This window comes from Lactuca virosa, chromosome 9, assembly GCF_052849685.1.
Source record: "Lactuca virosa cultivar CGN04683 chromosome 9, Lactuca_virosa_CGN04683_v6, whole genome shotgun sequence".
Taxonomy (NCBI): Eukaryota; Viridiplantae; Streptophyta; class Magnoliopsida; order Asterales; family Asteraceae; genus Lactuca; species Lactuca virosa.
In genome coordinates this window covers 164,371,344-164,380,877 of record NC_136434.1, presented here as the reverse complement: position 1 = coordinate 164,380,877, position 9,534 = coordinate 164,371,344, and positions in this window count along the sequence as shown.

Genomic DNA, 9,534 nt, shown 5'->3' with positions numbered 1-9,534 from the left:
TTACCGAAACGATGGTAACAACAGACATGAACAAAACAGAATCAATTACTAGCGCCTTGGTAACCTTGTGACTTTCCCTGATCCAAGCGTGAGTCTTGTGCTTCCGGTAGTATAGGCCTCTACTACCTTTCACACCTACTCATACTCGTCCCAAGTATTGTCTCGCAGTTCTCCAAGTCATTATCACAAAAACAATTTTAACACATACAAATGTGTCCAAACAATCATACAATTTTCCCTAGACTCTATTAGGACTTCTTCCATGCGTATCTTCAATCATCAATTCTGCTTCAACTCGGTTGGTGATGGAAATGTCAGACGATGAGATAACTTCATGGATAATCTTTCTTTCTGCTAATCGAAAGTGTGCTTCTCCCGTACTAGACGTATTATTTATTAAACGCATTCTAAAGGCATGATATCACTCTTACGATATCTTCCGACAGGTACCATTCAATATCGTAAGCCTTCTCTGTTGAGAGAAAAACTGGAGAAACACGCTTGAACAAACGTTAGAACAAGTTTATATTGTGAAAATTAAAGTTAATCTCAAAGGATCATAAAGCTCAACAATAATATAAGTTAGAGTTAGATAGTTAGATGATTAGTTACGGAAAGAGAAGGAAATATAAAAGACAGCAAGTATTATATCAAGTAAACACTTAAGTTGATTCTTAACAAGGAATGCAATCAGACCAAGTTAGTGAGTGTGATCAAACTTAGTGATTAAGTCTAGGAAAGACTTGCTCTTGAAGAGAGATTACAAGGAGTTACGATTATATTTAGGTGATAAGGTAGTAAAGAGAAAGATGAGTGATAAGATTTAAGATGCGTAGGAGAGGTGTTTTCATTGAGAAATAGAGAACTCTATTTATAGAGTCTCGAAGATTACATAAAGCCTAATCTGTTTGAGTTGCCACGCAGGGCACTATGGATAAAACAAAGTACTTATACAAGGAACAGATAAAAGACTGAATCTAAGAACTGATGACGATGACTGCGGTTGCTGATCTGACTACGGGGAGAGATAAACTGCGGTTCCATAAGCAACTTCGGATCTCTTTTAAGTTTAATAGGGTCACTTTTAATGTTTCAACAATTTCCCCCTAAGTGACCTCTTCAACTTTTCTTTCAAGTGTTGAACTTGAGGAACTTGATAAGGATCCACTAGAACTTCCTGACTTCTTTAAGCCATGCAATCCTGCTTGATATTTCAAACTTCACTTCAGCAGTCGTATGTTTGGATTTGTTGACTGCGACCTGAATAATTTCCAACTGCTTCTGGGTCATACGATTCATGGCATTCATCGGGATGAGGTATTTAGTTTCATCATTTAATTGTTTGAAGATGACTCCAAGATCTGGGAAGTTGGTTGCTCCAACGGATCTTTCTTGAAAGCCTTCAGTCAGGACCGGAGCTGGTTCAAGAGGAGGAAGATTGAATTTTTGAGCAAGTACAGGGTGGATATCAGCATCGATCTTTGTGAAGTCACACACAGTCTCTTTGAGAAAGGTACATGCCCTTTCATAACCGATCTTCATCCTTGGGTGCTTCTCAGACTTATTCTGAAATACCTTTGCAATCAGGAAAATTTCTTCCGGGTTCATGCAAGGGAAGTCAGCTTGGGTTCGAACATAGTCTGAGCTTCTTCTGGTAAGAGTGTACTGGATGAATTCTGCCTTCATAAACTTTCGAGGCTTGTAATGCTTGACAACAAAAGGTCTGTCATTCGACCAGATTTTCTCTATAGAAGACCCATGTTTGGCATGAAAGCTGTTGAGTCTCTCAAACTCTAAGGGTAACCTCTTATCATCAGGGATACTGCGGTCAAAGGGTTCAAACACAGTGAAGTATTTTGCGTTAGGAGAGATAGGAATATCCCAATAACCATCAGTAGGAGGTTCAACGTATGTGAGGTAGGGCTTGTAATCGTGATCCTGTAATCTTCTGTGCGGATTGACCCATGAGTTGATGAGGCATTCATCCATTGTAATATCAACTCCATTTTCCCTCCAGATCATCTCAGCAAATTTAGCTGATCTCCAGTCAGCTTTTTTCTGTTTGGTTGCGGGAGAGTCGTTTGAGTGATCTGATGACATGTGGGAAGCTAGGTTCTTGAAATGAGGGGGAGTCTCGGGTCTTTCAGGAGAAGAATGAAGTTTTTTGAGTTGGTGAATGTGGTGGAGATTGCGGTGGAGTTTGAATTGGTGGTTGTTGCGGTGGAGATTGATTACTTGGGCTCTTGTGAGGAGAAGGTTGCAGAGATGGTTGAGGAGTAGGAACTTTTTCATTTATGACTGGGGAGCTCCTATATTGGTGCGGATGGGAATGCTGATGACAGAATTGATCCGAGCTTTGGTCTTCACTTCCCCCTCTTGAGGGAGGAGCCACTGGTACTTCCTCAAGCCATTACTTAAGACCATCAATTTTACCACAAACTTGGTCAAATTGTGCCTTAAGAGCATCCTTAAGTTGTTGGTTGTTTGGGATTGCGAGGTTGAAGAGCAAACGGTGAATCTCCTTGGTGAGTTGCAGGATTTCGGGACCGTGAAAGTTGGAGGATAGTGACGTGCGGAGATTGTTGATTGTTGATTGTAGAACAGAGATTGCGGATTCATACGCATTGTGCGTTTCGTCAACAACTTTCTGAGACTGATCAGACTGGTCCTTAATGATGGTCTCAAGATCCGATTTGATGGAGGATACTTCAGAAATGAGTTTTTCAGCAGTGGAGATGAATTGTTGATGATCAGCTTTGCGGTTGTTGTCTAGGGCCCGGATCCCCATTTCCACTTTGAGGGAGATGCGTTCTGCAGCAAGACGCTCTCTGGCTTCCAGTCTTTCGATGCGGTCGATGAGAGACTGCGGGCCAGGCGAGTCCTCAGATTGCGGTTGGTAAGATTTAACTGCAGCCAGAATCTGATCTACTTTGTTTTGTAGAGACAAAAATTCTTTTTGGGAGACTGGTTGCTTCTTCTTCTTCTTTTTCTCCTTAGGCTTTGACGTCGAGTGCTGAGATCCGCTAGACTCTTCTTCTTCATCGAAAAACATCATAACATCTTCCGACTGCTCTGGTTGATTGACTTTATTTGGATCGAAGTCATCGAAGCCAAAGATTGGTGCTGAACTGACTTCGATTGCAGTTCCGTCCTCTTGAGAGTTATTATCAGCAGTGGTAGGAGGAGGCTTGGATGAACCTGCATTAGTTGGATTGGCCTGAGCTTTGTGGATAGTCTCAGCCATTTCTTCCATCCAGTCCTAGACCTTTTGAATTGTGGCAACCGTATTGGCATTGCTGATGGCGTTGGCCCAGTATTTGGCTACAGTTTCAATCTCCTGCTGCTTCTGTTGAAGTTGCTTGGTTTGTTGATCCTTTCTTGCTTGAAATGCCCTACGGAAAGCGGCATACTTCTGAATGTCGGATTCTGAGACTGGATGGTAATGCCTCCAAGAATCATTTGATTCATCACCGTCAAATCCTTGAAAACGCACGGAGGTGTCCCTCGGCTTCACAGATCCTTGCACATTTATGCTCACTGTGCCTAAACCACCTGGATTTGATGTAAGTAGAGTAGGATTTCCGGAGTTCCTTGGTCTCCTTGACCCGTGGTCAAGTTTGGCCTCGGCTCCGTTCTGGCATGGGCTGAAGATTTGCCCTGCGGTTGGGTAGGTGTTTGGAGTGTTTGGATTACAGAGTCTAAAATAGAGCGCAACTCCGATTCTTGAAAGAAATGTAGTCTGGAAGCCCTGGAGACCTTAGGGCGAGAAGAACCAATTAGATCCTCTTGGGATCTAGGTGGGGGTGAGTCTCCACATTGAGATGAAACGAGCACACTTTCTGTGTTCGAGTGGCTGGAGAGGGTAGTAGCAAATGGGTTTGCGGGAACCCCAAGGACTACCAGAGTCTTTTGAGAGACTTCATTATCGGTCCGGTCACGCATTTGGCTAGTGGATTTGGTTTTCCTTTTCTTGAGAATGGAAATAGGAGCAGAGTCAGGATCAGAATCGTCAGAAGATTGGTTGGATTGGGAGTCATTTTTTGATGATACAACTTGTTGGATTTTTCATTTCTTTGAAGGTTCTGCATCCTTGGAGTTTTGACTTTCTTGGATGCTTTGTGTTTCCTGCGGGTTTCACCGGTTGTCTTTGTTCTTGCTTTGCTGTGGGGGCCTTTCTTGGGAGAAACTAACTGCTTGAGCCTTGAGGCATTGGATAGAGTACTAGAAGATGGAACTACGGATCGTTCTGGTTGATTGGGTGCGGTTGAGGCTAGTATGTTTTGACTTGGAAGAGGCGGGGTAGAAAGGTATGGGGCAATACCTTCCCTAACGTCTATGTGATCCGTGACTATTTGGGTCTCTAGTCTAACCGTAGTCAGAATGTGGATGGGTAAGCGTCTGATAGGTCCAAAAACAGAATGATCATTAGAAGGAGTGTACCTTTTGAGATCGCGGGTGACGGAAAAGTTGATGTCGTTGCCCATACTGATCTTGGCATCTGAATGAAGGTCTGAGATGCAGAGAGCCCAAAACCTTGCAAAGGTAAGCTCGGCTGGGGTTTTCCTTTGGGTTCTCCTTTGGGATGTAATGAAGAAAATCATCCCAAAGTATTTGACCGTAGTTAACATCGTGGCCTGAGAAGATGCTCCATACGAGCTCAAGTAGTTTGAGGCCCATGTTGTCGATGCCTCCGGTTCGTCCTGAAAGGTTGCGGATCACGTAGTGGCACACAAACTGCCATGCCGCAGGCAGTTGGTTCTTCTTGAATTCTCATATGCCCTTGATCTTCTTCTGGTATCCCATTTGATACAGTGTGGAGGTGATGTCTGTAACACTTGGTGAGAAGAACTTTGTCGAGGGATGTACCGGTAAGTTGATTAAAGCAAGAAACTTGTCTTTGGTCAAGATGACCAAAGAATCATCTACTAAGTTCAGATGAACTTCTTGAAGGTTGTTGAGGGGACGATGTGCAGAAAAGGCGCACTTGAACAATGTGGAGATGGGAACTACGTCAGTGAAAGCGTCGAAAGGTCCAAACAGAGGATGATTGGAGATGAACTTGATCATGAGGCGAATCGAGTCATTGTATGAAGAGTGATCATCGAAGATTGCCCTGAGTTGCTAGATGCAATGATAGGCGATTGGTTACGAGTAGCAGAATCGGAACCGGTGGGTTGAACAGGGGCTGATGCTTTCGATTACTTCTTGGAGATTCCTGATTTCACCATTTTGAAAATGATTGAAGAACTTGCAGAAAAGTTTGAGTTGCAAAGGGGAAGAAGATGAAGTTGTTCGTCTTGAGGGATCAGATAGCGTAAAGCTTTCTTGGAGAAGAAAAAGGTTTTTATAGTGGCGGATTCCAAAAGTTATTGTTTTTACCCTAAAAAGTGATTAAGGGTAAAAACAAAATATTAAAAGAAAATTATCAGCCACAAAATCGTTTTAGTGAAAGGTTATTATTTTTTGTTCATTTCAAAAAGAGCATTTAATGAAATGTCAGACTCGACACCCCATGTCTGCTGAACGTGTGGTGAGGGGTGACAAACCGTTGAATAAAGGTGGAATTTGTAACGGATTTGACGTTTTGGGGGTAAGTGGAAAAGACAGATTAAGGAAAATATTTTCTAAAAGGATTTCTTTTATTGGAAACAGATTTATTTTGGCATCACACCTAAAATAGGTCTGACAAAAGGTTTATTTGAAAAGAGAAACTGAAACAATCATATGCGACAAAATGAATATTTTTTTTGAGAATGTTTTTCTTATTTAATGAAGGATCATTAAATAGCACACATTGTTTCAAGAATTTATGAAGTAGTTGAAAGTTCAATCACTGAGATTACGGTTTGAAAAGTCATTGCGGATTGAGACCTCATTGCGGTTTGGGACCTCATTGCGGATGGGTGTTTAGAAAGCTGCAGTAGGAGAAACTGAGAAGAACACTTGAACACAATCAGAAATAACAATCAATAAGGACCCTTGAAATATAAGTATGATATAAGGTTACGGTATATTACGGTACAAAAGATGTACTGCAGTATACAAGATATACCATAACTATGTACAATAGATATATTTATTTAGGACCGCAATGGTGACCAAGAGTGGTCTGCGATACCTATCAATTCAAGAAGAATTGTGGATCCGGATTCATCATTCCTAACATTTGTAAGAAACTGTTGAGTTTTGTAGAGTCAAGTGCTTTTGTAAATACATTAGCAATATTTTCATGAGTATGGACAAAAATTAGTTCAATGTTACCTTTCAGGATGTGATCTTTAATGAAGTGGTACCGTAGCTCAATATGCTTTGTTTTGGAGTGATGAATAGGATTATAAGAAATCGCTATGGCACTCTCTGAGTCACAGTAAATCGGTATCCGCAGCATCCTGTATCCGTAGTCCATAAGCTGCATTTTCATCCACAAGACTTGTGTGCAACAGCTGGCTGCTGCCACATATTTAGCTTCTGTGGTAGACAGTGAGACACAGCTTTGTTTGCTTGATGACCAGCTAACCAGTCTTCCACCAAGAAATTGACATCCACCGGAAGTGCTTTTTCTGTCCAATCTACATCCAGCATGATCCACATCAGTCAATGCTTGTAGGCTGAAGTCGTTCCCTGCGGGATACCAGAGGCCTAGAGATTTGCTGCCTCTTAAGTATCTAAGAATCTGCTTGGCTGCGGTTATGTGAGATACTTTGGGATCGGCGTGGTATCTTGCGCATACTCCTGTTGCAAAGACAATGTCTGGTCGGCTTGCGGTGAGGTACATCAATGAGCCAATTATACCTCTATAAGTCTTGTGATCCACTGATTCGCTGGAAGGATCAGCAGATATCTTATATCCGAAGGCCATGGGGACCTTGGCCGAAGAACAGTGTCCATTGAGTATTTATTCAGTAGTTCAGTGGTGTATTTCTCCTGATGGATGAATATCCCTTGAGGGACTTGTTTCACTTGAAGTCCTAGAAAGAAGTTAATCTCTCTATTCATACTCATTTGGAACTTGTTGGTCATGAGCTTAGCAAATTCATCCACCAACCGCTGATCAGTTGATCCGAAGATGATATCATCCACATATATTTGTACAAGCATAAGGTGATTACCATTTGCCTTTGTAAATAAGGTGGGATCAATCACTCCTCTTTTGTATCCGGACGAGACAAGAAATTCAGAGAGAGTCTGGTACCACGCTCTTGGGGCTTGTTTTAGACCGTAGACTGCTTTTTCAAGCTTGTAGCAATAATCTGGGAATTCAAGACATTCAAAGCACGGAGGTTGCTGAAGATAAACCTCCTCTTTCAATTCACCATTCAGGAAATCACCCTTTACATCCATTTGAATGTACCTTGATATTCTTGTGAGCAGCATTCGCTAAGAAGATGCGCATGGCTTCCATTCTGGCTACTGGGGCATATGTTTCATCATAATCAATACCTTCAAGTTGACTATACCCCTTTGCGACTAGTCTTGCTTTGTTTCGAACTACCGTACCAGATTCATCCAGTTTGTTTTTGTACACCCATTTGGTACCAACAATAGTGTGACCTTTTGGCTTCGGAACGAGTTACCACACTTTGTTCCTTTTAAACTCTTCCAGTTCTTCTTGCATTGTTGCTATCCAATCAGGCTCCATTAATGCTTCTTTGATGGTTTTGGGTTCGACCGAAGACATGAATGCTGCATAGTGACAATGATCAGATAAGTCTTGTGAAGATCGAGTTTGGATGCTTGCTGATGGGCTTCCGATGATTTGACCTGGTGGGTGGTCCTTCGTCCATACGTGTAGGCGGGGTTGAAGATGGTAAGCGGCCGCGGTGGAAGGGATATCTACAATATCTGAAGATTCTGATGTTGGGGACGGCAGTTCCCCTGGACATGTGAGCAACCCGCTGAATTATCTTGAATTTGAAAGGTGGGATTGGAGTTTTCTTGGACAAATGATGGAGGTTCCCCCTGGATTATGGACAGGAGTTCCCCTTGAACCTAAGAAGGTTCCCCCTGGATTGTTGGAAGGGTGATAATCCTTGGGTCAGTTCTTGTGTCAATGTTCTCTACATCTTCATCATCTGAGTCAGAAGAAACATTCGATGGTAAGGATTCTCTGTGGATAGGAACTTGAACTGCATCATCAAGTACTGGAACCTCGATGGTTGTCACTTGATCCGTAGTAGAGCTTTCCCCCTCAACCGGCGCGGTGGAAGTATTGAGAGATACTACATCGGATAGAGATGGACCAGATACGTCAGCATGCTGCTGTTGAGTTTCCTGGGACACAAGGACTTCGGATAACTTGGTTGTTTCTACAGGGTCGAAGAGATCGTCATAGTTTACTTAAACTATGTTTAGTGGACCCGAAGAGGCAGGAATATCACTTTCTTGGATTTCTTTGGTTTCGGTTGATGGAGCGGTGTTACGGACGTAATAGTCAACGAATTTGACATCGAAGCTTTCAACTATTAGCCTTGTGCGTCTAATGAGAACCCTATAAGCAACTTTGTTTGTTGAGTAGCCAAGAAAGATGCCTTCATCAGACTTCGGTGCGAGCTTGTTAAGATGATCTCTGTTGTTGATCACAAAACATCTACATCCAAAGATATGGAAGCATCGGACATTTGGCTTGCGGTTGTTAAGGCCCTCATAAGGAGTTTTACTGAGATGCTTGCAGATGATGCTTCGGTTTTGAACAAAGCATGTTGTGGCCACTGCTTCGGCCCAGAAGTAGAGAGGAAGGTGTGCGAAGTTAAGCATAGATCTGGCTGCTTCTACCAGAGTTCGATTTCTTCGCTCTACTAGTCCATTTTGTTGCGGTGTGTAGGGAGCTGAGAAATTGTGAGTGATACCCTTGGAAACCAAGAAACTGTTTAAGAGATGGTTGGTAAACTCGGTTCCATTATCACTTCGGATGAGGCGTACTGGTAGCTTGATCTGAAGTTCAACTTCTTTGATAAAATTGATCTGTATCTGCGGAGTTTCGGATTTGAGTCTTAGGAAGAAGACCCAAGTGAAACGAGTGAAGTCATCAACTATAGCTAGTATGTATTTCTTATGATGAAGACTGGCTACGGTAGATAGACCGCAGAGATCAATGTGCAATAGTTCCAATGGTTCAGAAATTGAAGAATCAATCACCATTGGGTGACTTGCTTTGGATTTCTTGCCACATTCACATGCAGGACAGAGCGTATCATTGCTGAACTTGAGAATTGGAAGACCTCGGACGATTTCTCCGGTGACCAGTTTGTTGATGTATCTGAAGTTAAGATGAGCTAGCTTGCGGTGCCATAGCCAGCTGACTTCAGATATTGCTTTGGATAGAAAGCATAGATGTGGTTTCCCAATGATCAGAGAGACGTCCAGGGGATACATGGTCCCTTCGGACTTGGATTTGATCAAACAAGTGCTTCTATCGCTGGTCATTACATAGCAGTATTCATTGTCAAATTCAACCCTGTAGCCTGCTTTACATAGTTGGCCTACACTAATGAGATTGTGTTTAAGGCTTTCTACATAAGCAACCTTTTGAATAGA